This window comes from Crotalus tigris, unplaced genomic scaffold (assembly GCF_016545835.1).
Source record: "Crotalus tigris isolate CLP2741 ecotype Arizona unplaced genomic scaffold, ASM1654583v1 scf7180000017550.10884619, whole genome shotgun sequence".
Classification (NCBI taxonomy): domain Eukaryota; kingdom Metazoa; phylum Chordata; class Lepidosauria; order Squamata; family Viperidae; genus Crotalus; species Crotalus tigris.
The window spans coordinates 2063133-2078266 of NW_024096468.1; the positions used below are offsets into that span (position 1 = coordinate 2063133).

General features: G+C 34.8%; 1 protein-coding gene across 5 annotated transcripts in view; it reads left to right on the forward strand.

The window, feature by feature from the left end:
- Positions 1-15134, forward strand: part of FOXP4 (forkhead box P4) — a 175681-nt gene that overhangs the window by 4912 nt on the left and 155635 nt on the right. The gene's annotated exons all lie outside the window — the stretch shown is intronic.

Genomic DNA, 15134 nt, shown 5'->3' on the forward strand with positions numbered 1-15134 from the left:
GCATGTGTGTTTTTTACTAAGCAAGGCATTTTCTCTCCCTAAGATTGCACATCTGTGCTTTAAGAGGGCAACTTAATGTTACAGCGATACTTGATTTTGAAGTTCTGCAAGACATTAATTGCAGGCTCTTAATAATAAAACTTTAAGATAGAAATAGGTTACTTTATTAATACCTTATGGAGAAGGTCACTTTTGATTGCAAAAATACATTGTTTTATCTGAGGTATCTTAAATTGGATAGCAAACATTTTTAGCATTATTTATTGGCAACTTCAAATCTCAGTGTTGCCCATTTTGATTTAATTATTCTCCATTTGGCATTGTTGTACTCTTCTATAGAACAGGATGCCACCTTTCAAACTTGGCTACTTCACTTGCCTCCAGGGCTGAGTGATTTCCTCCTTACTCTGTGAGTAATTGCTGCAAGGCAGGTTATAGCACACCTCCCAAATGTTTGATAGGAAGGAATGATGATTTAAAGTTAAGTGAGAACTAAAAAAATCTTTCTTCTGGAAAATGTGAGTAATATGTAAGTGTATTCTAAAATAAACTTATTTTAAAAGTTTTTTTAAATTTTTTTAAATTTGCTAATTTCAGGTTTCATGGCTATGCTTCGAATTTGCCAGGTATTCATAGTCACACTTTCTGATTTGTCTTAGTTATATTTTCTGATTCTTGATCCTTAGAAGCTATATCATTTATTAGCTGTAAACAGTTTTCCATAGTAATCAAAAGCTTTTGAAGTGTTTGTTTTGCTTTTAAATTAGAAATGTTAGTTTTCTTATTTGACTTTGTTTTTCTCACATAGCAGTTTTGGACCTGGGGTATATAATTTGCACATGAAATTTAAAATAATGTTGTTGTTTTTTTAAAAAATAAGATCTTATGTACAAAGGATTTTCAAGAAATTTAATCAAGAGTGTAGTAGATACATATTGAACTGATTTTTTTCCTATAAATTCTTAACATGTATTATATACGTAAACAACTGATTATTATTAAATTTCCATCTATTTAAAGTAACTGTTCTTAAAATTAGGATATGCATGGAACAATTTAAATAGCCAAAATAAGGAAGAAGGAAACATTTAAAAGTGTAATTGTGCCTTTGAAAATGTATTTGTGTAGGGTGAACTAAAATTCATAGAGCAGTGATTCATAGCACAAATTTGATTTCTCATTTTGTTTATATGGAAGAATGATTATTGAAGATAAAATGCAAGTACATCTGGTCAGTAGGATTGTTGGATTGTGCTGTGAGCACTATTACTAGATTTTTTAAAATTTTGTATTCCATAACGTGCTCTGTTGAATTGCCTTTACAGCAATGTTTATCACCAAATAGTCTACATTTGTTTTATATCTTTTGTGTCTTTGGAAGGAGACAGGATCAAATCCTTTTATTCCCATTTTCTTTGAGCCTCCTTATTATCCCTCAGTGAGAAAACTTGCAGTAAAAAATGGAAAAAATATGAGAATTTCTGCTTTCCTTTTGGAATTATTACAAATCTTCTAGCTGCATTTTTAACTATGTTAAAACTTAGATCCATTTAAAAACTATAGGCATTTACAAAAACATAAATTTCTAAGGTTTTGAGCAGAAGGAGAAAAGGCACAGTCTTTTGATATATTTGGTAAGCTTTTCTAACTTACTGGCATGACTGTACATCTAACATCACACAAGTTAGGATGGGAGCTGGCACATTCAGGGTAGCAAACAGGAAGAATTTGTTCTAAAGTGACTTAGTAACAGTAGTTCATGAAATAGATATGTAATAAGTAAGAATCTTACAAATTGTAGTGTGTACTATTTACATAGTGATTAGGTCTGCATACCCAGAGACTCAAATGTTATTTTTCAAATGTGTAGCTTGCAGACTCTTCATCTGTACAGTATCTTGGCTATAGCAGCTTGGTGAAATTTAGAAGAAACTGCTACTTACCTGCATAAAAAGTAGAAACTGAAGTGTATTATAAAGCATGGTGCATTAAAAGGATAAAATGATCCATGTGCATATGTGGTGTTAGGCTACAGAGCATGTGTATAGTGTGTTCCTTGAGGGCAGGATAGGAGTGAACATGTTTCTGGATTTATCTGGCGGTATTTGATCCTTTCAAACGGAAACTGTTTGTGTAATGACTCACACATGCAGGAGTGAACAAAGCAGTTTTAGGGAATTTATCCATCTCTGCAGAGGAAGGTAGGCACTGCCTATTCCTTTTTAAAAGTCCAGAATGAGCACCCAGGAACTTAGGACCTTGCTTCAATCCCCCATGGCCCCGTTCAAACAAGTTTAAAAAAGAAAAGGCGGGGGGGGGGGAAAGAGTGTGGCTGAATTACTTCCATATTTCCAGGCAGCGCTAGAATAATAAAGGGTTGATTTTCACAAGCATTGTTGCAGGAGATTTGGCATGCACGATGACTCTGTTTTTAGCTTGGGTTGAAATTTGAATTTGGCTAAGTAATATAATAAATACTCCATTACATGCCAAGCTGCAACTTTGTTGGATGGTACAAACTATTTTTTGAGGCTGATAAGAGGGCTAATTTTGGTGAAGTATTAACTCCAAATATGAATCTGTAATCTGATCCCATGTAGCACATCTTACATTGTATTGCTTAAGGAATTATGGGATTTGTTTACAATAAAATTGAAAATAAAAGACTGTATGTAGCTTTTAACATTGTAAGTTTTCATATATACTTTTTTAAAGTATCTATTTTAAAAGCTCATACTATCTTTAAAGCAATGATTCTTTAATAGTGACTAAATCCAGGTATATTTAATTCAAACATGTATTTAATTTGCTGGTTTTGGAATTGTCTGGTTTCATTAAAAGAAAATGGTAATCTTAGTTTATAGTCCGAATGGCAAGGAAGTCCTTGAAGATGGAATAGATCTTTTAGAAGAACTTTTGTAAAATGTACAATTCCTTGGATACAGTAAACGAAACTTGATGTTATTGGGTTGTGTGAAAGAAAGGTATTTCTCTGATTCTAATATAGAAATAACTAAAAGGGGGAAATGGAAAATAGTACTATAGATTCTTTAGTTCTACAAAATGAAATTACAGAATTTCAGCTATGAGCATGGCATTCAGGAACAGCTAATTTTTTAAATGTAGGAAATATGCCTTTATGGATGTGATGAAAGGAAAGCTTCTACATCTTAACTATAATTAGCATTTATTCCAATATAGCACCTTATATCAAGGTAGGCCAATATTATATTTATTGCAAAACTGCTTGAAATGTCAAGACATATCCACCAGATTCTGATATAATATATACTTAAAACTAAAAAAAAAGTGTCTCTGAGTATATTCTGAACTTAGGATTTATTGCAGTACCAAAACCAAAGTGAACTCTTAGTCAATTTATGGAAGTCCACTCCTAGTGACCTCAAATTATTTTAAATTTCACATGCTATTGTAAATAAAAAAAGGCCTTTGGGTGCTAAATGGAGTTAGAAACCTGATTTGTTGCAGATAAGCTAGAGTTCTAAGTCTTCTAGTAGATCTAAACTTGTTTCAAGTATGTCTTTTCCTAAGATTGATCGCCTCTTATGTATTTACTGTTCCAATATTATTGTTGATTGCAAGTTCTTAAAGTTGGCCTGAATATATCTGAAAGTCCTGAATTTGTGAAGGCTGCTTTGTAACATCTAACAGAATAACAGAACAGAATAGCAGAGTTGAAAGGGACCTTGAAGGTCTTCTAGTCCAACCATTTCAGACAAATGGTTGTCCAATCTGTTTTTAAAAACTTCCAGTGTTTGAGCATTCACAATTTCTGGAGGCAAGTTGTTCCACTGACTAACTGTCAAGAAATTTCTCCTTAGTTCTAGGTTGCTTTTCACAGATCTCTTTGTATAGCTCAGTTGTATCAAACTGATTTAAGATATGAAACATTATGTTTTACATGGGAAAAGGTTGACTGAATTTGGGAGGCAGTTTAGGGTCCTATATATAAGATATAGATTAGAAAAGGATAATGCTAAATATCAAGTGAGTGAAACTTAATATTAGCATTTATTTGTAGCAGTTATTCTGCAATCTGACCAGAACATCAATTTCTTAACAACCTTAATCAATTGGAGTTAAGAAATAATCTTATTTCAACAGTTGCCTGTCCTTTGACTAGTCAAGGCAATAGAAATAGTACCATTAAGACATTCCAATGATTGATTCTAATTCCAGTGTTGTCTCTAGAGTGGTACAGTATTTGACATAAATTGCTTCTAATTAAAACAGGAGGGAAAACTTAATCCAACTAGCCATAAAATATAGTTTTTGAAACTAATTTCAGTATAGTAAAAATTACTTAGAAGAACCCTGAGATCCAGTATGGCTTTCCCGACTTACCCTGACCTTAGAATTTTTTTTTTTTTCATTTTTAGTCTCTTCCTCATACTATACCATATGCTGATAGAGGACTAGTTTATATAGAGATCTGGTATTACTCCCCTACCATCTTGTTACAATTACTGGAAGTGTCCAAATCTACCACCACACCACTGTTCTTTTAAAAAGTGTTTTCCTTTGTATCTTGTAATTGCTTCACATTTGTTTGTCAAGGGTTCCTTAAGTTTCTCAGTAGTGGTCCTTGGCAGCCAGTGGAAGACAAATTGTTGCCAGTACCAAATATTTACAGCAATAATAAATATTTAATTGTGCAAGTCCCTTTCTCCTTCCCCAAAATCAGTTGTATTGGCTTAAGACTGGCTACAAGATCTGGCAGGTTGGGTCTGCTCACTAATGAACAGTGCCCTGGTTTTCCTCTCTGCCTTTGTTTATTACAAGGGTGGATATATTAATCAGAAGGGGTATGGCAGTTCATAATGCCAAGTTATTTTCTTAGCGAGCAGAACCTAACAGACTCTTTCCTCTTCCTTCAAGGAAAAAAAAGAAAGAAAAAAGCTGGCTGACTTTTTCAGTAAATAGAAGGGAAAAGTTGGCACTGCAGGATGGAGAACTATGAGGAAAAATAACAAAAATATGTAGTCACTTGAAAGCAAAGCAAAACACCTAGAAAAAAGTTTAAAGTGGTACATTTAGATCATATCTGTACTTTTAGTTAGACCAATTGACATAGTGACTGGAAAAAGTCTTGTTTGAACCTTGTAATGTTCAGTTTTGTCATGGGATTTTTAAGAGGTCAGAGGAGCATGGACTCGGCTTTTTAAAGTTCTGATTTTAAAATTCTTTAATAAATTACATCCATGATTTTCTTTTCACCTATTTTTGTTTCCGATGTTGCATATCATTTTTAATGGACAAAAGCTTCTCTTTTTTTGTGGCGAACAGAAATTCTCCCGCAAGATTTTACTCAGTGAAATAGGTTTCTTACCTACCATCTTGTTTATTTTGATAAAATTATCCTTTGGTAATAAATATGTATTTACTTTCAAAGCATCCCACATAACTGTTATGTAAATCCTCCAAGTTATCTTTGGCAGAATGAATAATTTCTGTCTCTTCAAACTCTCAATTAAAAATGAAAAAAACCCAACAACCTCTGTTTACCTTCTTGATTTCAAATGGATCCATATCCCCTTCTGTTTATTTTGCACTTGATTGTTTCACTTTTATGTTATAAATGAAGTACTTACTTTTGTGAATTTGTATTTTCATTGATCTTTGAACATAGAACCTTTTATTATAGAATGTTTTGTTTAGTTTTACTGATATCCTCTCTATGGCAGATTATTTCCCCAATATATGAATGTAGAATTGAGATGGAAGCTACATTCATGCAGTATGGTAGGTGAAAGATTTGTTTTCATTGCTGTTCTCTGGACAATCCATAGTCATGCAGAAGAGCAAAATAATCATGGCTTGTTTAACTTTTTAATCATTCCATAGGCTGGCTGTTCGTCCAATTCTTAGCCTTTTTTTCCCATCCATGTCTTTTCCTAATATCATTAGACTATGATCTCCCAAACATCCTAATAATAATGGAGGAGTTTTCCTTTATGCTTGCTTGAGAGAAAGATTTGTATATTTTGCTTATCTATTTATTGCAGTTCTTTATGAGTGCAGGTTTTTTTTTAATGTATATGAATCTGGGCTCTTGAATTTTTATAGACTATTTTCTTTTTGAAAAGTATGTGTTTGTGCCATTTAAAAACAACATTGGATATTCTTGTTGCTTTTGTTTTTGTGCGGTATATCGTCCTATGTTTTCTTTGAGGTGGCATGCTGGTATGAATTTTCCCCCCCTGGGAAATGTAAAGTTTACATCTTGTTTGTTTGTACTATTCCTTTTGTTATTTTGTATTTGTGTGGGTTTGGTGATATAGCTATGAATTTTTATATAATGTATGTATTTTGCCCATGTGTGTTTTTCTGAGCTTTACAAGTTTTCCTTCTGTGACATGGATATTTTTTTGTAGTCTGGGGAAGCCATGATTTGCATTTAGTGATCAATTCTTCTCTTCTGCTTTCAACTCGGAGAAAACCTAGATACAGACACAGTTGTTATCAGAGAAAAGTTGGGGAAAAATGCAAGAAAGTAAAATTTAACTTGAGAAATAGTACCTTTTAAATCTGCTCCTGTCTTGCACTTTTGGACTGACAGAGAGCTGACTCACTTAAAAATAAGCCAAGAGTAACATAGGATTCAGAGTTTCAGGTGTGAAAAGCTAAGCTAGCGTTTCAGAATTTAGTTTAGATTAGGATTTGTTCCCAAATTAAATTCTGATTTGTTTCTTAGATAGATTCAGATATTAAAACAAAGCATGAAGCATATGGTTTGTGGAATAGCATTCTGTATGACCCATGTTAAAGAGATATTCAAAATTACCTAGAGAATTTAGCTCAGAGTGTCACTGGTAAATTCAATTCAATATCAGGCCCAGTTTCAATGATTGATGCAGAATTCTTTTGAAACAATTCCAATCTCTGTTTCTTTGCTATGCAGAATATATACATCCCTTTGAAAAGAAAATTACTTTAGCATTCCATCAGCTCATTTCATATCTAGAAAAGAGGATGATTATTTTACTTGCTCTCAACTTTGACTTACTGTTGGATGTTCATAGATACGGTATGTAAAAGTAACCATAATGTGGGAATTAGTATCCTTCTTTCATTAGGTACCCAGATAACATTTCTCGGCAATATTCTCTGAATATCTGCAAAAAAAAGCTCATTGTGATGAACAAGAGAAGTCAATGTCTGGTAAGTTTTTAAAGTAGAAAACTCAGTGGCAGGGTGCCTTCAATGATGTTATAAATTGCTCAGAGTAAACTGATTTTATTTCTGGAAGGAAAGATTTTATTTCTGGAAGGAATAATCATTACCCATATAAATTCAAAATGTGCAGTAATACTATCCTGTATGGTAAATAACTGTGCACCTTGGTGATATTACAAACAATATCAATGGTCAGCCAAGCCACTATATCTAGAGCAGAGCTAGGGCAAAGTCATCCTATATTATATAATTTTGGCTTTTAGCGATAATTGTTTATCTTGTAGTCTTTTCTCCTTTATCAGGTTTACAGAAAAAGTAAACATATTTCCATCAGTTTCTCACTCCTTTTTTCAAGCTTGACATTTAGTTGGTTTCCTTGGCAGTGACAAGAGGTTAAAGGGTTGGTGATACAGTTTCTTTGGAAGCTGCAGAAGACCTTTATACAGGTAGTCCTCAGCTTACAACCACAATTTAGATAAAAGAATTCCATTGCAAAGCAAGATGGTTAGGTGAGTCATGCCAATTTTGCAATCTTTTTAAGTGAATCCCTGTGGCTGTTAATTGAATCATGTGGTTCTTAAGCAAAACTGGCTCCCCTCATTGACCTTGAGATCCTGAAATCATGGTAAATGCATGCCAGTTGTCAAGTGTCCAAATTTTGTTAGAATGGAATAAAAACTTTATTGTCACTCTACTTTAAATGTACACTAATCAGCATACATTAAAAATGAAGTTTCATTCATTCATATCTCAAAAAAAACCCATTATGCATATACCTACATACACACACATATATGACACAGAGAAACACCACAGTCTAGTTCTAATGTATACATATACATGGCGGAAAAACAGAAGAATCCTATGGATTTACAAGACAAATGGCATAAGGAACAAAGATGTTAACAGAATCTAGTAGTTCTGCTGTAAATACTTTGAAACTTCCTCCCAGCGAGGACCAACAGAAACAGACCATGAAGTAGATGTGTGGGTGTCTCTAACAATTCTCTGAGCTCTAAGCGCATAGTGCTTACAAGCAGTATCCTGAATAAGGGGAAAGGAGTTTCCTATAATGTTAGCTGTCCTTACCACTCTCTGTATGGACCTTCTAGTTGAGGCACTGCTACCACCAAACCAGACAGTGATGCAGTCTGTTAAAAAGCTCTCAATCGTGCCTCTGTAAAAAGTGGCCAAAACAGAAGGAGAAAAATGTGCTCTCCTTACCTGACGCAAGAAATGCAAATGCTGGTTTGCATGCTTCACTAGAGATAATGTATGAAGAGACCAAGATCACATGACCGTTGGGATGCTGCAACTAATGTAAGTGTGAGGACTGATTGTAAATCACTTTTTAGTGCCATTGTAACTTTGGTCACTTAATAAGTGATTGTAAATTGAAGATTACCTCTATATCTGTTATATTACACAACCGCTTTTCAAATGAAGTACCACTAGTATTGAATTCTGAGGGCAAGAGTTAGTCAAGATGTTCTAGATTCTCTATTTTAATCTGCATTTAGCAGTGAACAATTAAGAGTGTACCTGCTCAGGGGGAGCTTTCCCAGTAGAAAACAGGAAGCTTATTTATATCAATTTTGAAAGATCACAAAGCAGGAATAAAATACAACTGATAAAAGTCTTTTCAACATGCTTATATTACATTTGGATATAAATTCTAAGTCCTTTGTGCGTGCTTTCTTTCAGTGAAAATTGCAAAATGTAATATTCAGAGTGAAAAGCTACTTATCTATATGTATGTAAGGATGTCTGAGTACACTTATGTGTATGTTTTGATACTATTGATATCACCAAGATTTCATCTAACCCCTATGTGGAAAGAAATGGAAAAAGAGGATGCCATGGCTATTCTCTCTATTTTAATTATCATTTGTAGTGTATGTATGTGTGTGACTTTCTGTGAACAACATTTGTCTTGACAATGTGTCATCAGAAATAAAGGTTTCTGCCCTTTTGATATCAGCAGAAGTTCTTAGGCTTGTCATGTTTTTACAGGTCAGTTACTAAGTCTATCAACAACTTATTGTTTTACCACCACCCTGATTTTTGTTTTGAAGGAGTAATTGTATCCATGGGAGTTGTAGAGCTATTCCTTGGAGGGGGGAAGCATATCTGTGAAAACTTTGAGAGACTTTGTCCATAAAAGAAATTGGAAGGGAGAATCGTGAAGGAACAAACTGACTGTACTGATTAAAGAAAAGAATTCAAATACTTTTATTGTTATGTGGAAACCGCTTCTAGACTTTGTGCTTAAGGTGGAAAAAAAGGAAATTTTGATTTTGGGTTTTACCAATTAGATAGACATGATATTATCAAAATGGTTAGTTTATATTATTTTGTAAAAGTAAAAAGTTGAGGTTTGATGTTAATATTCTACTTTACTGCACCAAAGGAAGTCAGAAGTCGATGCCTTTTTTTCTTTTTTTCTCCCTTTACCTCACTTCTCTACTCCTTTTCCCCTTCCCTATCTTTCCTGCTATTTACTTTTGTGCTTACATTGTACCATATATTATAAACTAATAAAATTTTTGGAATGCATAAAAATATATAGTTTTTGATAACTACAACTAAAAGTTGGGGCTATGCGTGACTGGTAAACTGGTGGTGTCTTGGGGTTTTCTTGCAATACTTTGTTAATACATTTAATTAATAATTATTTAGTACCGGTTCAGGCTATTCTAATGCCATGGTAAGATGACGACTTTATATTTATGATACTCAAAAACCTTAACAAACAATTATGTGCATGCATATGTTTTGGGCAAGAGCCTGATTTTAGTTAGAGTAACAATAAAAGATCTTGGATTCCATAGTTCATAGGGTTATATAGAAAAAATCCTTCCCAGGACTGTAATATTTCAAACTGTAGGTAGCTAAGTTACATACATGAATATTCCTTCTGGGTACTTCTGTTTAGTCTAGATTACACTATTTTCCCTGATGTGCTGGACTTTTGTCTCTATATAGGCAGTAAATTATCCCGCTATTTACCATTCTATAACTCTTTGTTTTTCCTGACTATAAATTGTTGTAATGTGATTTTTCCCCCCTAACTCTGCTTCACAGTGCATTCAATGCAACAGTTTCTAAAGAGATTGAATTAGCATTATACCGCACATGGATCTGATAGATTGGTACGGCAAGACAGTAATGCAATCAGTTTATCTCAGAAATTTTTGTGCTCTTAATTTTTGTGTGATTAGGGAACTTCTCTTTCAATTCCCCCCACCCCCAAATCTTGTTCACAGAGCTGCATGAATCTGTCTCTACAATTTATCAAATTTGATACTGGTCCTTTAGTCCCGTTGCCCAGGAACAGGCATTTCTTGCTTGATTTTTGATGTTTGGATCTAGATTGGAATAGTTTTCTTCTCTCTTCTACTGCTTTTCTATTGGCTTTATTGGCAGTGAATTATACATTCTTAAACATTGATATTTTACAACATTCTTCTGTTTTAGTATTTGTATTGCATTGTACTGTGAAGAAGAGCATATGAATACTCAAGTCTGGAGAAGAAAGCCTGCCCTATTTCTGAACATAACTCTCTGCATTCTTAATTTTTGGCTTCGATGGCTGGAGGTTCTGTAGTTATAACTCAGAAAAATCTAGCAGGAAAGAGCTCCATTGGCCTCTCTATAAATTGCCTTGTCTAGATGAGTTTATACCACATTTTTCAAAGTACTCTGATTAAAAGTAAAAAAATCCACATAGTTGAGAATGATCTTTATTAACCATGGGAGTATTAAATAATGAGAATTATGGTTAACATTTCCTTACTCTTTATTATTACACGATAGGAAAAAAATCTGGATTGTTAAACCACAGATTCTTGTTATAGTTAAAGTAGGAACTGTGGCTTGATTTCTGATTATAAATAGAGGTAGAAAATAAGATCTAATTTCTCAGTACATACATAATAGGAAATTGAGGTTTAATAAAGTCTTGCAGTTTCTAATCCTGATACATAAGATAAAAGGGAATGAATAGAAAACAGTAATGTTTTAATTCAGAATTGTACAATGATATTTTCCCATTTAATCCTAACAATTTCTTTTTGTCTAAGAATATGTTCAAAGTTTCAGTATATTTTTATTGCAAAAATAAGTTGGGAAACCACTTAGGTAAATTCTCTTTAATATATCATCATCAGTTTAGAAGATAGGTATACTGTATGCACGGTGAGCTTTAGTGAGATTTTTTAGTACAGATGGAATGCTGAACTGTCCTTGTCCCTCTTAGGTGCTCCCATGTGGTCAACTCTGGAGATGTATGTGCATTTTGTATGATTCATTGTTATATAAAATAATGTAAACTTAAAAAGTACCCACGTATTGTTATTTCTCTTCTCTCAAATGTTGGATAATGCATAGATACGCATAGAGCTACTCATTACAAAAATCCAGCTGATCACTAGTCTATGCTATTAATTTAAGTCTATGGAGGTTCTCAGTCATCCAGGTACGGTTGCCCCAAAGGTGCTTTTTTCAGGAGGCAACTGGACTTTCTAGTGTTTCTTTTGAAGACATTTCTCTTCTCATCCAAGAAGCTTCTTCAGCTCTAACTACTCTTACTACCCACCATCTAGTCAGAGCTGAAAAAGCTTCTTGGGTGAGAAGTGAAATATCTTCAAAGGAAACACAAGAATGTCCAATTGCCTCATGAAAAAAGCACCTTTGGGTCTATGCTATTAACTTTACATACTGTGGTCCAATATCCAGAGTTCCATACTGTGGTCCAATATCACCATTGCTTTATTCCCCCCCGCCATGAAATGGGTTGTATCAGCGTGAAAATGAAGTTATGCACTTTTGAACTCCAGATTGATATAGTGTTCACTGAGGTAGAATCTGCTGCCATTATATGCTTGGTATGGTAAGTTGCAACATTTTTTAAACGACTAATATGCTAATCTGAAAATGAAATTCCACATTGATGCCTGTAGAGCAGGGGTGTCAAACTCAATTTCACTGAGGGCCGCATCAGCATTGTAGTTGCCCTGTGGGGGATGGGTGGGTGTGGCCAGAGTGGGTGCAGCCTACTGGGTGGGCATGGATGGAGTGGGTGCGGCCTACTGGTTGGGTGTGGCCAGTTCCACATCATTCGCGTCAAGGGTGCCTATGGGGGCCTGGGCAGGAATGGGACAGATCTGAGGGTCTCTGGCAGAAGGGGGTGGGGGTGGGGCAAGTGCCAAGGCATGGTCCACTGGGGCAAGTGCCAAGATGGCCACCTCAAAATTGTACATTGGCTCCCGTCCGGCCTGGGCCAGGGCCAAGGCAGCGGAGGCCGTTCCCTCACTGTTTCCAGGATGGCTTCGTGGGCCACATGAAACCACTTCGCGGGCCACATCCGGCCCCCGGGCCTTGTGTTCGACATGTCTGCTGTAGAGCTTGTCAGTGGAGAAGAGATTCCTATGTGATTAATAAGCATAGAGGGGAACAATAACCTCATTTTTCCAGTTTGTATTGTGCTGGATTGTGAAAATCCTCTCAGTTCTCAATGGAACTGAAGGCCTCATCATTTTAAGCTGCCAATGTAACTGGTATTTAATTTGCTGCCATGTGGCATTCTTATTGCAGGTTAGAAATTAAATGGATAGGGAGATTCATTTTGTGTTATGGAGATGGAGGTGTTGCTCAAGATATGTGAGAAACTGGTTTTTGTACACATTGATGCTTACTTTACCCGGTGGTTATATATGTTCTAAATCCTTCAGAATTACAAGTCTAATTTGTTTACTCTATAAAATTGTGGTAAAAGTCTTCAGAAAAAGCAATAAAACTTAGAACTGGGCTGCACTATGTGATATATGTGTTTTGTTTTGGTGTTCTTGAGAACAATTTCATATAGTCCCTGTATAAGAAGATAAGAATGCATAGGGATAGCTGGAAGGTGCCCATTTTATGATTATCTTTGTTTTTGTTAATGATTGTCTCCATTTGCTTTTCAGTCTTAATCCACCCCCCAAAAATATTTTTGGCCTTTCAAAGCAATATGGAAATGCTTTCAGCAAAAACTGTTCTAGCTGTTTTTCTGCCTCTGTATATTTTATACTACTTTTATCTTTGGCACAGTTGCATTTGCAGAACTTCAACTATTTTGAAATGAAAAAAAATAGTTTTAGTTACACCTAACATGTATACATGTAATATTTAATGATATAAACTGTTTAGCTTTTGCTTAATAGCTTGTGGGAGAACTAGTAAACTAATTTACCATGTTGTTTCTTGCATGACTGAAGTCGCTGATTCAGTTTCTTTTAAAGTTGAGGAGAAAATAATGTGGCCAGAGTTCCACTAATAAAGTGTTAGTGTTTTGCATTGTATGGACCACAGAAATTGTTATTAAAAACACTGTGGCTTAGTAGAATGAGTGAACTGCCATTATCTACGGTCCACATCTTCTGCACCAAAATGTTTGTGCAGAGATTTTATGTGAAAAATCAAATCAGACTGAAATTATAAAGTGTATAACCTGCAAAAAGCAATTTAAAAGTTTGTCTTTCAGGACAAACAATAAATGATACATACCCAGGGTTGTGGTTGCTTGAATTTATGCAATTTCAATTGGCTTGACTAATACTTAGTCTCGTAACTACATTACAGAAAAATCATGGCAATGTAGTGTTTGATCCTGTTAAAGTTTTGAGTTTCCCAACATTGCTTTGCAGGTTGGGGAATGAGATACCTGAGTTGAGAGAACTGATAAAGCATTCTGTGGGTGTTGTTGTTGCCCACAGTTCATAAGGTGTAGTTTTTGACTTTGTGTTCCTTCCTTGGATGCTAGATTCAATACAGAAATTCTGACCTTCATTTAATCAGAGCTTTTGCCTGCGAATTGGAGATCTGTGGCTTAAAGTCAGGAAACAAACTATAACAGTGGTTCTCAACTTTTTTAATGCCACGACCCCAAACTGGTCGTAAGTCGAGGACTACTCAACCGGTCGTAAGTCGAGGACTACTCAACTGGTGCAGCACCGTTTGCAGAATGGGACTTTTGGCGGGCTCAGCAGGGCAGAGACAGCCTGGACAATTCCTATTGGCTTTGAAAGCCAATAGAATTAGACTCTATTCAAGAGAGTCTATTCTATTGGCTTTCAAAAGCCAATAGAATAAAAGGGAGTAGCACAGCTAAGGAAAAGGGGGAAAAAATGGCGGACTGCGTTGTTTGGCGACCCCCGTGAAATGGTCGTTCGACCCCAAATGGGGTCCCGACCCACAAGTTGAGAACCACTGAACTATAAATTAACATTAAAACAGAGTTCTTTAGTTTCCTATTATTATGTGATATTAATGTTGCTAATTAAGAAGAAAATCTTTTTTTCCAAATATGGAAGAATTCTTCCCTCTGTTTCTCCATGTACCACCTATCTAATATTAGAAGATGACCTTGGTATTTGGATAGGAGTGCAAAGGAGAAGACATTTGTCTAGATACCATAGCCCCAGATAAAGCTATTGCTTTAAACATATAATACCAATTTTATTTTGAAATAGTTCATTGAAAACTAGTGACAAAGTATTCGTGACTGCTAATCAAGACATGTAAAAATAATCATAAAATCCTTCGTGGCCTAATTTAAATTTATAGTTCCATTCTTAAGTTAGCCCATGTAAAATGTATTGCAATAATTAAAATTATGGAAATATGGAAAAGGGCCAAATTATATTTATTTAGATATGAGCACATATATAGTATCAATTTAAAGAGAGAAAAGACACTTCTGTAACTGGATCCAAAGGGAACTCCAAATCAAGACACTTTAGAGGCAAATTCTCCCATACTAAACTCGATGTAACTCATTTGATAGCCATTATGTGTACACCATCTTATTTGGAGTGATTATTTTGTTTATTGGTTTGCATACAACCAATTATTTTAGATGGAATCTGTACAATAATAGATTTGGATATGTCTCTTTT